Source organism: Callithrix jacchus, chromosome 14 (genome assembly GCF_049354715.1).
Source record: "Callithrix jacchus isolate 240 chromosome 14, calJac240_pri, whole genome shotgun sequence".
NCBI lineage: Eukaryota > Metazoa > Chordata > Mammalia > Primates > Cebidae > Callithrix > Callithrix jacchus.
Genome location: NC_133515.1, coordinates 93,252,772 through 93,269,095, shown reverse-complemented (window position 1 = coordinate 93,269,095; position 16,324 = coordinate 93,252,772). Strand labels below are relative to the sequence as shown.

The window sequence follows — 16,324 nt, the reverse complement described above, 5'->3', positions numbered from 1 at the left end:
GGTGTTGCTGTGTTCCAATACCATCCCAGCACTTTGGGAGGCCGAGGCGGGTGGATCACGAGGTCAAGAGATCGAGACCATCCTGGTCAACATGGTGAAACCCCGTCTCTACTAAAAATTACAAAAAATTAGCTGGGCATGGTGGCGCGTGCCTGTAATCCCAGCTACTCAGGAGGCTGAGGCAGGAGAATTGCCTGAACCCAGGGGGCGAAGGTTGCGGTGAGCCAAGATTGCGCCATTGCACTCCAGCCTGGGTAACAAGAGCGAAACTCCGTCTCAAAAAAAAAAAAAAAACAAAACACTTTATTTACAAAAACAGCCTGTGATGAACTGGTCTCTGCTCTGTTTAATTACAATGTAACCTATTTAAAACTGAAATTTATTTTCGTGTAGAAAATAGTGTTCTTCCTCATAAGCCTCCACTCCATATTCAATGTTTTAATATTTAGCTTAGCATAATAATTTAAAAATTATTCCAGGAAATTTTCATTATTTAGGCAAAAAATCTTCAATCTTTCTTATGCCTGTTTCCTATTCCTCCTCTATTCAAAGATGCATTTGGGAAAGTGATTTAAATGACGTCTTGCCTATACAGTGAGAGTCCTCAGACCAAGATATCCTAAGACCCACCTTGGGCTTGGATGCAGAGCCATCCATTGGGATGTGTTTGGACTACTCTCATCTTTTGCTACATTCAAACAAAGTTGAAAGCTTTCACAGTTCTCTGGGTGCACTGGGCTCAGCTGGGTGGTTCCAGCCTCAGATCTTTCAGGATTGCAGTTGTAGTACTAGAATCATTTGTTGACTTGTCAAAGCTTAATGTCCAAGCTCTCTCAGTCACATGACTGATAACTGATGCTGTCCATGGATAAACATTTGCTTTAAGTTGTCAAATAGAAAGCCCACTCTTGGCCTCTCTATGTGTTGTGTTTCTCATAACAGGGTTACTGGTATTCTAAGAAACCTACATAGAAGCTCAAAGACTTCTAATGACTTAACCTCAAGAAATCCAAGAACATTACTTTCAACAAATTCTACTGGTGAAACAAGTTCCAAAGGGAAGCACAGATTCAAGGAGAGTAGAGGCACAGACTCTGTCTCTTGACAGAAAGGAAAAAGAGATAAAGATGGTGGCCATTTTGGAAAAAAGCTACCCCATTATCAATTGTCATTCTGCTGCCATTTATATCTTTAGTTTTATAAAATATAAATTCCTGATTTCTGTTGAAGCTTAATGATCTCTCCCTGCCTCCTTAATTGATGCTTGGTTCTAGTTCAAATTCTAGATCTTTCTGATTTAGCGTGATCTCCAACAGGCAGCCTACCAAATCAGTCCTCCAGCTTTGTTGTAGGATTATCTTTCCCCTGACATGCAGGATCCAGGCCACACAGGAATTAAGGAAAGCTGAGAAAAGCAAACTAGAATTCCCGTTAACTGCACAGTGCCATTCATTAATTATGTAGGGCTGCTAAATGTTTGTAAAGGACCAGATGAAAAAGAGCTGACTCCTGAACTCAAAATGTTTTATTTTGTTTCCTTTTTTTTTTCAATCACTGACACATTTTGACCTATTTGGGTTAAAGTTAAAAAAAGACTATTGAGACACCCATCTGACTACTTCTCTTTCCATTGCCTTCCTTTCTTCTCTTTCCACAGTCATCCAACACAAGCATATTAAGTTTATCTTCTTAACTTCACATTCTTCTTCCTGAATCCAGCCTTGTGGTTAAGCCTTTGAGAGGGTAAATATCATCTCTAAACTAAATGAAAAAATACATTGCTGGCGAAGCTTATTACATATTACACCAAAAGAATTTCAAGCAGTTTCTTTCCATAGTAAATATTGTTTTCAAACAAATTTTCTTGCTAAAAACATCTTTATTCTCTTTTTCTGTGTCCACATACTGCATGTCTCCGATTCTGAGGTGGAAGGCTGAGACTGGATTAAAGGAGATAAATTTTTAAATGACTGGAAGTAAGAAAATGTCTGAAAACTGAGGAAAGATTAAATAAATTGTGATATAACCACTTGGTGAAACATGTAAAGATGTTTAAATGTTTGCTTATAAAGAACAAAAAAAGATGGAGATACTAATTATTCAATGTTGAGTCTAATAGTCTACATTTGCAATGGAATGACATATCCTTTTTTAAAATGATATCTACTCTGTTTCCATGTGTGCCTTCTTCATTTATTCATATTTCTAACTCCATAGTCTTAATTAGGAATGATTCTTAACACTCAGTTTTTGTTCTTTTCCAGTGTCTTAAGAATCTGACTTGCTTCCATGACACTGACATTGCTTCTCCTGTGAAGAAGTTTTTAAGACTCAATCTGCACTCTGGCTGCTCTTGTGTGTTTCAAACTTTGTAACTATGTGCCTGCAATTCCTTTTGAAAATCCCATCTCCTGGACCAACTTGTGCCAAATCAAAGCTATCATCTTTCCATCAAGACTGACACCTCTTTGTTCTTTACCTATTTCTCTCAATAATAATCTATTTCCCCATTTCCCAGCATGCATGGTCTGTAATAGTTTTTGACTCATCTTCTCTTGCTCTTATTCTCGATCTCTGTATCTGTATCACAGACATTGTTTGTTGCCTACCCAGAGCCACTTCCCTGCCTTATTCTTGACAATAGAAATTTGCTTCTTGACAATAAAAATTTGTGGTTTTATTTTTTTTCATTATCAGAGGCCAACCTGTCATGTCTCGAGGTCTAAATCTTGATAATTATAACATAGTAACAGTAATTTCACTTTTCTTGCCCATGATTGATTAGGGTTGAGCATGCCATGCAATCTGGACACTGAGTTCTAAGGAATGTCTGCTGAGGAGTCTTCTGGGAAAATTGTCTTCATTCTTAAAAAGTGACAGAAGGAAGGGACATTTTTTAGTTTTTGGTAAAGGGAATGTACTGTGTGCATGTATGTGTATATATACATATACTCATTTATATACATATGCTTTATAGCTATATGTGTATATGTATGTGTATATATATTTATAGGTATCTACACACATATATATGGCCATAAATGTATAAAGTACTTCCCCTATGCCAAAAATGTTTTTTGTGTATATGTATATATATACACACATACATATTCATTATGTATATGTATACATACATATATGTATATGTATATGTATACATACATATTCACATTACCCAAACATTTAGTTGTTTCAAATAAAAGAAATAACATATACAAAAGTTTGAAAAGGTAAAGCACAATATCAATAGAAGATTCATATTATAATTTTGAGTGTGATGATTGAGCCACATTTCCATTGCTACTACTCACTTATAGAAGTATATTCCATTATATTTGGTGGCAGAGGTCTAAGCTAAGTCTAGCTGCATTATCAGTAGTCTCTAATCCACACAGATTAATACTTATCAGAATTTCCCTTTTTTAGAAGTTTAGTTTTCTAAGAGAATAGTTCTTTTATTATACTTCAATTTCTGAGGTACATGTGCAGAATGTGCAGGTTATATAGGTATACACATGCCATGGTGGTTTGCTGCATCGAGCACCCCATCATCTACATTAGGTATTTCTTCTAATGCTATCCCTCCCCTAACCCCCATCCCCTGCTATCCCTCCCCTAGCCCTCCTCGACAGGCCCCAGTGTGTGATGTTCCCCTCCTGTGTCCATGTGTTCTCGTTAAACACCCACTTATGAATGAGAACATGCAGTGTTTGGTTTTCTGTTCTTGTGTCCGTTTGCTGAGAATGGTGGTTTCCAGCAAAAGACATGAATTCATCTATATTTATGGCTGCTTAGTATTCCATGGTGTAGATGTGCTACATTTTCTTTATCCAGTTTATCACTGTTGGGCATTTAGTTGGTTCCAAGTCTTTGCTATTGTGAACAGTGTCACAATAAACATATGTGTACATGTATCTTTATAATAGAATGATTTATAATCTTTTGGATATAAACCAAGCAATGGGATTGCTGGGTCAAAGGGTATTTCTATTTCTAGATCCTTGAGGCATTGCCACAGTATCTTCCACATGGTTGAACTAATTTACACTCCCACCAACAGTGTAAAAGCGTTCCTATTTCTCCACATCCTCTCCAGAATCTGTTGTCTCCTGATTTTTTAATGATCACCATCCTAACTGGTGTGACATGATATTTCAATGTGGTTTTGATTCACATTTCTCTACTGACCAGTGAAGATGAGGGTTTTTTTCCATGTTTGTTGACTGCATAAATGTCTTCTTTTTGAGAAGTGTCTGTTCATATCCTTTGCTCACTCTTTAACAGGGTTGCTTTTTTCTTGTAAATTTAAGTTATTTTTAGATTCTGGATATTAGCCTTTTGTCAGATGGGTAGATTGCAAAAATTGTTTCTCAGTCTGTGGGTTGCTGGTTCACTCTAATGATAGTTTCTTTTGCTGTGCAGAAGCTCTTTAATTTAATTAGATGTCATTTTTCAGTTTTGGCTTTTGTTGCCATTGCTTTTGGTGTTTCAGTCATGAAGTCCTTGCCCATGCCTGTGTCCCTAATGGTACTGCCTAGGTTTTCTTCCAGGGTTTTAATGGTGTTAGGGCTTATGTTTAAATGTTTAATCCATCTGGAGTTAATTTTTATAAGGTATAAGGAAGAAATACAGTATCAGCTTCCTGCATATGGCTAGCCAGTTTTCCCAATACCATTTATTAAATAGGGAATCTTTTCCCCACTGCTTATTTTTGTCAGGTTTGTCAAAGACCAGATGGTTGTAGATGTATGGCATTATTTCTGAGGCCTCTATTCTGTTTCATTGGTCTATATTTTGGAACCAGTATGATGGCTGTTTTGATTATTATAGCCTTGTAGCATAGTGAAGTCAGGTAGCATGATGCCTCCAGTTTTTTTATTCCCCCTTAGAATTTCTTGGCTATGCAGGCTCTTTTTTGGTTTCTTATGAAATTTAAGGTGTTTTTTTCCAATTCTGTGAAGAAAGTCAATGGTAGCTTGATGGGGATAGCATTGAATCTATAAATTACTTTGGGCACTATGGCCATTTTCAGGATATTGATTCTTCCTAAGCATGAGCATGGAATGCTTTTCCATCCATTTGTATCCTCTCTTATTTCCTTGAGCAGTGCTTTCTAGTTCTCCTTGAAGACGTCCTTCCCATCCCTTGTAATTTGTATTCCTAGGTATTTAATTCTCCTTGTAGCAATTGTAATGGGAGTTCCCTCATGATTTGGCTCTGTTTGTTATTGGTGTATAGGAATGCTTGTAATTTTTGCACATTGATTTTACATTCTGAGACTTTGCTCAACTTGCTTATCAGATTAAGGAGATTTTGGGCTGAGAAGAGGGGTCTTCTAAATATATCATCATGTCATCTGTAACTAGAGACAATTTGACTTCCCCTTTTCCTAATTGAATACCCTTTATTTCTTTTTCTTGCCTGATTGCCCTTGCCTGAACTTCTAACACTATGTTGAATAAGAGTGGCAAGAGAGGGCATCCTTTTATTGTGCTGGTTTTCAAAGGGAATGCTTCCAGTTTTTGCCCATTCAGTATGATATTGGCTGTGGCTTTGTCAGAAATAGCTTTTATTATTTTCAGATACATTCCATCAATACCTAGTTTATTGAGAGTTTTTAGCATAAAGGGCTGCTGAATTTTGTTGAAGGCCCTCTCTGCATCTATAGAGATAATTATGTGGTTTTTGACTTTGGTTCTGTTAATGTGATGGATTATATATGTATTGATTTACATATGTTGAAGCAACCTTGCCTCCCAGGGATGAAGCGGACTTGATCATGATGGATACGCTTTTTGATGTGCTGTTGGATTTGATTTGCCAGTGTTTTATTGAGGATTTTCACATCAATGTTCATAATGGATATTGTCCTGAAATTTTCTTTTTTAGTTGTGCTTCTGCCAGGTTTTGGTATCAGGATGATGTTGGTCTCATAAAATTAGGGAGGATCCCCTCTGTTTCTGTTGTTTGGAATAGTTTCTGAAGGAATGGTACCAGCTCTTCTTTGTACCTCTGGTAGAATTTGGCTGTGAACCTGTCTGGTCCTGGACTTTTTTTGGTTGTTAGCCTCTTAATTGCTGCCTCAATTTCAGACCTTTTATTGGTCTATTCAGGGATTCAACTTCTTCCTGGTGTAGTATTGGGAGGGTGTATATGTTCAGGAATTTACTCTTTTCTTCTAGATTTTCTGGTTTATTTGCATAGAGGTTTTTATAGTATTCTCTGATGGTAGTTTGTATTTCTGTTGGATTGGTGGTGATATCCCCCTTAATATTTTATATAGCATCTATTTGATTCTTCTCTTTTTCTTCCTTAGTCTGGCTAGTGGTCTATTTTGTTGATCTTTTCAAAAAACCAGCTCCTAGATTCATTGATTATTTGAAGGGTTTTTTTTTGTGTGTGTCAATGTCCTTCAGTTCTGCTCTGACCTTAGTTATTTCTGTCTTCTGCTAGTTTTTGAATTTGTTTGATATTGCTCCTCTAGTTCTTGAATCATGACATTAGGTATCAATTTTAGATCTTTCCTCATTTCTCTTTGGGCATTTAGTGTTACAAATTTCCCTCTACACCCTGCTTTAAATGTGTCCCAGAGATTATTGTACATTGTGTATCCATTCTGTTTGGTTTCAAAGAACATCTTTATTTATGCCTTTATTTTATTATTTATTTATCCATCAGTCCTTCAGGAGCAGGTTGTTTAGTTTCCTTGTAGTTGTATAGTTTTGAGTGAGTTTCCTAATTCTGAGGTCTAATTTGATTACACTGTGGTCTGAGAGACTGTTGTTTGTTATGATTTCTTTTGTATTTGCTGAGGAGTGTTTTACTTCCTGTTATGTGTTCAGTTTTAGAATAAGTGTGACGTGTTGCTGAGAAGAATGTATATGTATATTCTGTCGATTTGGGGTTCTAGTAGATATTAGGTCTGCTTGGTCCAGATCTGAATTCAGGTCCTGGATATCCTTGTTAATTTTGAGTCTAAATCTATCTGGGTGCTTCTGTGTTTGGTGCATATAATTTTAGGATAGTTAGCACTTCTTATTGCATTGATCCCTTTACCATTATGTAATGTTATTCTTTGTGTCTTTTGATCTTTGTTGCTTTAAAGTTTGTTTTTTCAGAGACTGGGATTGCAATCCCTGCCTTTTTTTGCTCTCCATTTGCTTGGTAAATCTTTCTCCATCCCTTTATTTCAAGCCCATGTGTTTCTTTGCACATGTGGTGGGTCTCTTGAATATAGCACACTAATGGGTCTTGCCTCTTTATTCAATTTGCCAGTCTGTATCTTTTAATTGGGGCATTTAACCCATTTACATTTAAGTTTAATATTGTTATATGTGAATTTGATCCTGCCATTTTAATGCTAGCTGGTTGTTTTGCCTGTTAGGTGGATGCAGTTTCTTTGTTGTGTTGATGGTCTTTACAATTTGGTATGTTTTTGCAGTGGCTGGTACTGGTTCTTCCTTTTCATGTTTAGTGCTTTCTTCAGGAGCTCTTGTAAGACAGACCTGGTGGTGAAAAAAATCGCTCAGCAGTTGCTTGTCCATAAAGGATTTTGTTTCTCCTTTGCTTATAAAGCTTAGTTTGGCTGGATATAAAATTCTGGGTTGAAAATTCTTTTTTTAAAGGATGTTGAATATTGGCCCCCACTCTCTTCTGACTTGTAGGGTTTCTGCAGAGAGATCTGCTGTAAGTCTGATGGTCTTTTTTGTGGGTAGCATTTCTCTCTGGCTGCCCTTAGCATTTTTTCCTTTATTTACCCTGATGAATCTGACGATTATGTGTCTTGGGGTTCTCGAGGAATATCTTTGTGGTGTTCTCTGCATTTCCTGAATCTGAATGTTGGCCTGCTTTGTTAGGTTGGAGAAGTTTTGGATAATATCCTGAACTGTGTTTTCCAACTTGGTTTCATTCTCCTCATCACTTTCAGGTACTCCAATCAAACGTAAATTTGGTGTTTTCACATACGCACATGTTTCTTAGAGGCTTTGTTCATTTCTTTTTGCTCTTTTTTCTCTAACCTGGCCTTCTTGCTTTAACTGAGCTGATCTTCAACCTCTGATATCCTTTCTTCCGCTTGATCAATTTGGCTATTTAAACTTGTATATGCTTCACGACATTCTTGTGCTGTGTCTTTCAGCTCCATCAAGTCGTTTGTGTTCTTTTCCACACTGGTTATTCTCATTAGCATTTTGTCTAACCTTTTTTCAAGGTTCATAGCCTCCTTGCATTGTATTAGAACAAGCTCCTTTCGCTTGGAGAAGTTTGTTATTACCCACATTCTGAAGCCTGCTTCTGTCAATTCCTTAAACCCATTCTCCATCTAGTTTTGGTACCTTGCTGGTGAGGAACTGTGGTCCCTTGGAGGAGGAGAGGCATTCTGGTTTTTGGAGTTTTCAGCCTTTTTGCACTGGTTTCTTCTTATATCTTCATGGATTTATCCACCTTGGTCTTTGGAGTTGGTGACCTTTGGATGGGGTCTCTGAGTGGACATTCCTTCTGTTGATGTTGAAACTTAGTTTTCCTTCTAACAGTTTTCCTTTTAACAGTCAGTCCCCTCTGCTGCAGGTCTGCTGGAGTTCACTGGAGGTCCACTTCATACCCTTCCTGCCTGGGAATCACCAGCAGGGCCTGTAGAACAGCAAAGATTACTCCCTGTTCCTTCCTCTGGTAGCTTTGTCCCAGAACGATACCCACCAGATGCTAGCCAGAGCTCTCCTATATAAGGTGTCTGTCAGCACCTGCTGGGAGGTGTCTCTCAGTCAAGATACACAGGGGCCAGGGAGCCACTGGAGGGGGAAGTTTGTCCCTTATCTGAGCTCAAATGCTGTGCTGGGAGATCTGCCTCTCCCTTCAGAGCTGCCAGGCAGAAACATTTAAGTCTGCTGAAGCTGTACCCACGATCACCCCTTTTCCCAAGTCCTCTGTCCAAGAACAGTGGGGGCTTTATTTATAAATCTCTGATGGGCTGCTGCCTTTTCTCAAGGATGCCCTGACCAGTGAGGAGGGAGTCTAGTGACACAGTGACATCAAGAGGCCTTGATGAGGTGCATGTGTCTGCCCAGTTGCTTTGTAAACTTCCCAATAACTTTGTTTACACAGGTGAGGTTAAAACTACCTACTGGAGCCTCAGCAATGGCAGACATTCCTCCCCTCACTGCACTCGAATGCCACAGGTTGAGCTCAGACTCCTCCGTTGGCTATGAGAATTTCAAGCCAGTGGATCTTAGCTTGCTGGTCTTTGTGGGGGTGAGATCTGCCAAGCCAGATCACTTGGCTTCTGAGATTCAGCCTCTCTTTTCACGGGAGTGAGCAGTTCTGACTTGCTGGTATTCTAAACAACTCCATTGGGGTATGAAACAAACAAAAACACCTGCTGTGACTAGCTTGGTGTCTTCACAAATGGTAGCCCAGTTTTTTGCTGGACACCTGGGGTGCTGGTATTGTAGGCACCAGAGGGAATCTCCTGGTCTGCGGGCTGTGAAGACTGTGGAAAAGCGCAGTATGTGAGCCAGCCTACTAGAGTGCTGGAAAAAGTCCCTAATGGATTCTCTTGGCTAGGAGAGGGAGTTCCCTGGCCCCTTGCACTTCCAGGATGAGGTGACACCCCACCTTGCTTCAGCTCACCCTCCTTGGGCTGCATCCCCTTTCTAACTGGTTCCAATGAGATGAGCCATGTACCTCACTTGGAAATGTGAAGATCACCTACCTTCTGTGTTGCTCTCACTGGGAGCTGTACACAAGAACGGTTTCTATTAGGCCATCTTGCCTGCAAACCTGCTTTAACATCTTACATCTTTCCCCAAAGATTTGTATATAAAAATGTTGTATTATTTTAACAGAATATTTGAAAAATACCTGAAAATAAAACAATGTGTGATTAGTTGAATAAATTGTGACACTTTTTTTGTGCTATACATGTATATTTAGCTATAAAAATTCAATATTGTTGATTTCAAAGATTCATTACAAAACATAATATTACCATATGATCCAGCAATCATGTTTCTTGGTATTTACCCAAAGCATTTAGAAACTTATGCCCACACAAAATCCTGCAAGTGGATGTTTATAGCAATTTTATTTATAATTGCTAAACCTTGGAGGCAACCCAGATGTATGGCAGTAGGTGAATGGATAAATTGTGGTACATTCAGGCAATGGAGTATTATTCAGCACTAAACAAATTATTATCAATCCATTAAAAGAGATGGAGAAAAATTAAGTGCTTATTGCTAATGGAAGAAGCCAATCTTAAAATGTGATATTCTATATGGTTCCAATCATATGAGGGTCTGGAAAAGGCAAAACTACAGAGAAAATACAGAGATCAGTGGTTGCAGGGGATTGGGGGGAGTGGAATCTGAAGGAATGAACAGCAGAGCCCAGAGGATTTTTGAGCAGTGAAAATACTCTGTATGAGACTGTAATGGTTAATGCGTATCAATAAACATTTGATGAAACTCATAGAATGTGTAACACCAAAAATGAACCCTAATGTAAATTGTGTGCATTGTGTTATGATATGTCAATGTAGGTTCATTGGTTATAACAAATATTCCTTGTAATTTAAATTTTGCTGTAAACCTAAAGCAGCTCTAAAAATAAAGTATTACAAATAAAACAAATAATTACAAATCAATATATACACTGTCTTGAAAAATGCATGTTAAAAGCAACAACCAACAGAGATAGAAGGATAAAACCCAAAAACCAAATCATAATTATTACCTTTCTTCTGTTTTTCCTACTGTTTGATTTGTTTCTGCAATAAGTTTGTAGTATTTTTATAATTAAGATCCAGTTTTATAATTAAGATCCAGTTATTTTCCAATAACAATAAAAACCATTCTGATAATTAAGACAAAGGTCTCAGGGAAAAGAGCTAACATATTAGAACATAAAGTAATTAAGTTATATAATTAAACATTACTCAATATGATTAATTAATGTTATGCTTTCTCTTAATGGCATAAAGAAAAAAATGATGGTCAGTGACACTGGTGGCTGAACAGTCACTTGATAAACTTGGGACAAGCAGCTACTTATTTGAGGAAAAACAAAAGCAATCTGTCTAGATAATTCATCAAAATCAATTTTTAAAAATTAAAATCATAGAAAACAATACAAAATGAGAGCAAATAATTCTATAACCTTGAGATTATGCTAAGTTTTTCTAAGCATTAAACTCAGAAATGCTCTAAAGAAAAATATTGATATATTTGACTTGAAAAAAAAAACTTGAAAGCTTTTTTTTTTTAACAACTAAAACCTCTACAATTTTGCTATAACAATGGGAATGATCACTGCACTCTACGAAACACAATTACAAATATGTTAAACAACAGTAAGATCACTTAAACAGAAAAGAAGAGATATAAATTAGAATAAAACACAAAATTATTTAATATTTTAAATTTATAATCAAAAATTCAAATTGAATCTATAATGATTAGCATGGAAATTGTTAAACTGTCAAAGATAAAAAAAGATAATCATTTCTGGTGAGAATTTAACGAAAGTTATCTCAGTATCTCATAGGACAATGCAAATTGGGAAAAATTTTTCTAGAGAGTGATTTAGGACAGCCTATGTCAAAATCCTTAAAAATATGCATATCCTTTGATCCAGTCATTTCACTGCTAATAACTGATTTTTCCTGGAGGTGTGTTTACAAAGATAAAAATTCATGCAGCTTTGCTTATCATAACATTTAAAAAAATGAAAACAAACTGTTTACCCAAAAGAAAAGTGAGTACCTTCTGATATAGCCGTACTAACCAGTAATATAAAACTATTAAATGTTATTTTATTGTAAAAACTTTATTATATAAAAATATATAGCAAACAAACGGAAAGCTTAGCATAGCTTTTAGCTTAGCATTTAGCAGGCTCTGGAGCCCAAATGCCTAGGTTAGTTTGTTTCCCAAGCCTACCTTTTATTATTATCCATTCTTGAGCAAGCTTCTTAGCTTTTCTGATTCTCAGCTTGGTTATCTGAAACAGAAGTAATAGTAGCAAACTCATTAAATTGTTTTGAGAGATACATTAGTTCATAGATATAGAGGAACAGTGTTCAATGTGCTTTAAGTCCTTACAGTGTTTGCTGTTATCAATAAGTATTATAGATCTAATTTAAAACATGACTTTTATCATAACCTTCTTCCACATCAAGGACATAGAGTGGCTTCTAAATGTATAGACGTTGAACTTAATGCTTCCACCAAGCAGAAAACCCACCCTATTGTAAAGAGTAAACAGAAAATTCCTTGTATATGGACACATTAGGATGCCTTCTGGCTCTCCTGTGGCACTTCTCCCAGCCACTCCTGCTAAATATGGATCTTCTGCTCCCTTGTCCTTCTTGATCTGTGCCCAAAGCTGTTATCACCATTAAACTACCTACACCCTTTCTCAACTTATCTAGACTATTCCTGGCCTTTAACACTCATAAGTCACACTTCCTCTATAAATCTTTCCAATATCCAACTTGTGGAAAGTATTAAGTCTGACATTAAATTCTATGTCATATTCCCTGGTCTTTACCACATATTTTTCTCAGAGATATGACTATCTGATTCCCCACCCTCCCAAAAAAAGTCCCCAAGAGTGGATTTAATGCTACTTCTCTCAGGAATCATCTTAGTATTCTACTAAGACACTATAATGCAAAATTAGTCATGCATTTAAATTTAAAGCACACCAATACCTAAATGTACATTCAGACTTATAGCATCTGTGGTCCAATCCACAAGAGTATTGGCTTCTCTGGGGGCAGTCTCAAGAAGGCATCCAAATTGATTTTGATAGAGACGAAGAGCCCAGCCTCATACAATAGCAGGAATCAAATGGGAAATTTGTGAAATCAGATGCTTTCCTGAGATTTATGTCACATTGTTCCTGTCTCTACAGAATCCACAGATTTCTTCATATATTATAGAACTGTGCTTTCACTCTCATAAAAATGAAAGCAGAGAACATTTCAGAAAGAGACATATGCAGTATGCAATAGTTCCTAGGTTGTCTGACAGCTTAGGAAGTCAGAGAATGGTCTCAGTTTAATCAGACCAACGTTTTTTCATCACCCTTTCAAATAATTTGATGTATCTGGTGTTTGCAGGGGCCGCAATAATTTTAAAGTCTAGCAAAACCTGATCAACTTTATAGAGTTCTTCAATACTTCTCAGACTAAGTACAAATAATTTTCCATTTATCAGAACTTGGTGACAATATCAAATCACATTATGTTCATGTGGAAAGTAATTGAAAGGTAACTCTTTAGCTCTGAATTCAGAAGTTGGTAAAAAGTGTAATATTTTCAAAAGCTATATCATTTTGAGAACGTGAAGAAAATTGCATTTTTCTATCTTTCAAAAGAATCTAACAGTATCTTTTCTTGTATTTGTAAGTTACCTGGGCTGCTACTGTGATGTTAAAGGAACAAATTAAGAACACAAGGTTGAGAGATACAATGTGGCAGATTTCAAACAGGACAGCTGAGTACAGTATTATGTTTTTTAACCCCAAGGGTCGACATAGTAGGAGAAATATATAGACTGGTAAATACAACTGGAAAAATAAAGAAGGTCATGTAAAGCAGTATTTCATCTGAACAATGGTTAGGGTTCCATTCTTTTACTAATTTATCCATCCTTCCTTCCATCTCTTCATGCATTCATCCATCCCTCCATCTATTACTTCATTTTTAAAAATGTTTTATTAAGCAATCTTTGTTCCAGATTCTGTTTTAGAAACTGCGCAAGCAGCAGGAACAAGGCAGATACAGTCCCTGAGCTCATAGTGCTTATTAGTCCAGCAAATAAAGAAAGAATGTATCTGGTGATCTCATTCATCGGGAATTAATGAGGAAACACTTGATGTCACTAGTATGGGAGAGTCTTCGGAGAAAAGCCAAATTGTTGGCCTCTCTGGGGCACTTTTCATTTTTCTACTTGTGTACCTGTTTAATCTCTCATAGAAAAATGGGAGCTCCTCAAGAATAGATTCTGTATTGCAGTAGTCTCCAACCCTTTTGGCACCAGAGAACTGTCTCACAGAAGAAATTTTTCCTTGGACTGACTGGGAGATGGCAGAGAGATGGTGGTGGATGGTTTCAGGATGAAACTGTTCCACCTCAGATCCCCAGGTATTAGATTCTTATAAGGAGCTTGCAACCTAGATCCCTCACATGCACATTCACAAAACGGTTCACGTTCCTATGAGATTCTAATGCTGCAGTTGCTCTGACAGGAGGCAGAGCTCAGGCAGGCAGTAATACTTGCTCACCTCCTGCAGTGTGGCCCAGTTCCTAACAGGCCACAAACCCATACTACTCTGTGGCTCTGGGGTTGGGAACTCCTACTATATTGGATCCCCTTCGTATTACCTTAGCACCTGGCCCAGCTCCCTGCCATGCAAGCTGCAAAAAACTATACCCATTGAAGACATTTTACTATTATATTTGTTGTACTTCTTAGAGTATATATTCAATAAACATTATTAATGTAAGATTATGCTATTTCATGTCTTTCTCAAATCCATATAATTAATTGGCTCTACATTTTTACCACGCACATATTTCAGAATTCCTTGAGCTCTGGATTTCATACTGACCATTGTGTGACCATTTCCAGAGACTTCCTTTTAGACATTGCTCTGCTTTGTCCCATGTGACTACTACTTACTTTTCCTATACTTCTGCAACTTAACTATCTTTGTGTCCTTCTGATTGTTTATTTTTCTCTGTTGTACTTGATGCCCCTGTTAAATTGAATTTTGTTCTGTGCAAGTCAATGCACTTTAATATTTGAACAATTCCTATGTACTTGAAACAATCACCACCTCTATTTGGAATGCTCTAAAATTCAGTCCTCTACCATGTGATGGATCTAATCCACATGATTTATTGAATATCATCTCCTGGGTGACTTTTAATATCCCCATTCTCAGCACTTTTTAAAGTTAAATATTTCATTTTACTTTAAAACTAAGGAAAAATCACCTTAAACTTAATATGGAACCAAAAAAGAGCCTGCATAGCCAAGAAAATCCTAAGCAAAAATAAATAAATAAATAAAAGAAAAACAAAGCTGGAGGCATCATACTGCCTGACTTCAAACTATACTACAAGGCTACAGTAATCAAAACAGCATGGTACTGCTACCAAAACACAGATATAAACCAATGAAACAAAACAGAGGCCTCAGAAATAACCACATATCTACAACCATCTGATTTTTGACAAGCCTGACAAAAACAAGCAATGGGGAAAGGATTTCCTATTCAAAAATGGTGTTGGGAAAACTTGCTAGCCATATGCAGAAAGCTAAAACTAGATCCCTTCCCTACACCTTATACAAAAATTAACTCCACATGGATTAAAGATTTAAACCTAAGACATAATACCATAAAAACCCTAGAAGAAAACCTAGGAAATACCATTCAGGACATAGGCATAGATAAGGACTTCATTACCAAAATACCAAAAGCAATGGCTAAAAAAGCCAAAATAGACAAATGGGATCTGATTAAACTAAAGAGCTTCTGTATAACACTAAAAACTATCATCAGAGTGAACAGGCAATCTATAGAATTGGAGAAAATGTTGGTAATCTACCCATCTGACAAAAGGCTAATATCCAGAATCTACAAAGAACTTTAACAAATTTATAAGAAAAAAACAACCCCATTAAAAATGAGGAAAGGCTATGAACAAGACACTTCTCAAAAGAAGGCATTTATGCAGCCAACAAACATATGAAAAAAAGCTCATCATCACTGGTTGTTAGAGAAATGCAAATCAAACGCCGGTTAGAATGGTGATCATTAAAAAAATCAGGAGACAATGGATGCTGGAGAGGATGTGGAGAAATAGGAACACTTTTACACAAATTAGTTCAACCACTGTGGAAGACAGTGTGGTTATTACTCAAGGATCTAGAACTAGAAATACCATTTGACCCAGCAACACAATTACTGGGTATATGTCCAAAGGATTGTAAATCATTCTGTTATAAAGACACATGCACAGGTATGTTCACAATAGCTAAGACTTGGAACCAACCCAAATGCCCATCAATGATAGACTAGATAAAGAAAATGTGACACATATACACCATGGAATACTATGCAGCCATAAATATGGATGAGTTCATGTCCTATGCAGGAACATGGATAAAGTGGAAACCATCATTCTCAGCAAACTGACACAAGAACAGGAAACCAAACACCATATGTTCTCACTCATAAGTGGGTGTTGAACAATGAGAACATATGGACACAGGGAGGGCAACATCACACACTGTGGTCTGTTGGGGGTGGGAGGGCT

General features: G+C 37.0%; 2 long non-coding RNA genes across 5 annotated transcripts in view; one reads left to right on the top strand and one right to left on the bottom strand.

Moving 5' to 3' along the window:
* The window catches only part of LOC118147387 (uncharacterized), a 103,505-nt gene that overhangs the window by 14,585 nt on the left and 72,596 nt on the right, over nucleotides 1–16,324 (bottom strand). For all 4 annotated transcript variants that reach the window (XR_013526136.1, XR_004733732.3, XR_013526135.1 and 1 more), the window contains one exon: nucleotides 11,934–11,994. This is a non-coding gene — a long non-coding RNA (uncharacterized LOC118147387). The remainder of the gene's footprint in view (nucleotides 1–11,933; nucleotides 11,995–16,324) is intronic.
* LOC118147386 (uncharacterized) overlaps nucleotides 1–16,324 on the top strand; it is an 88,097-nt gene that overhangs the window by 64,190 nt on the left and 7,583 nt on the right. The window lies entirely within an intron of this gene.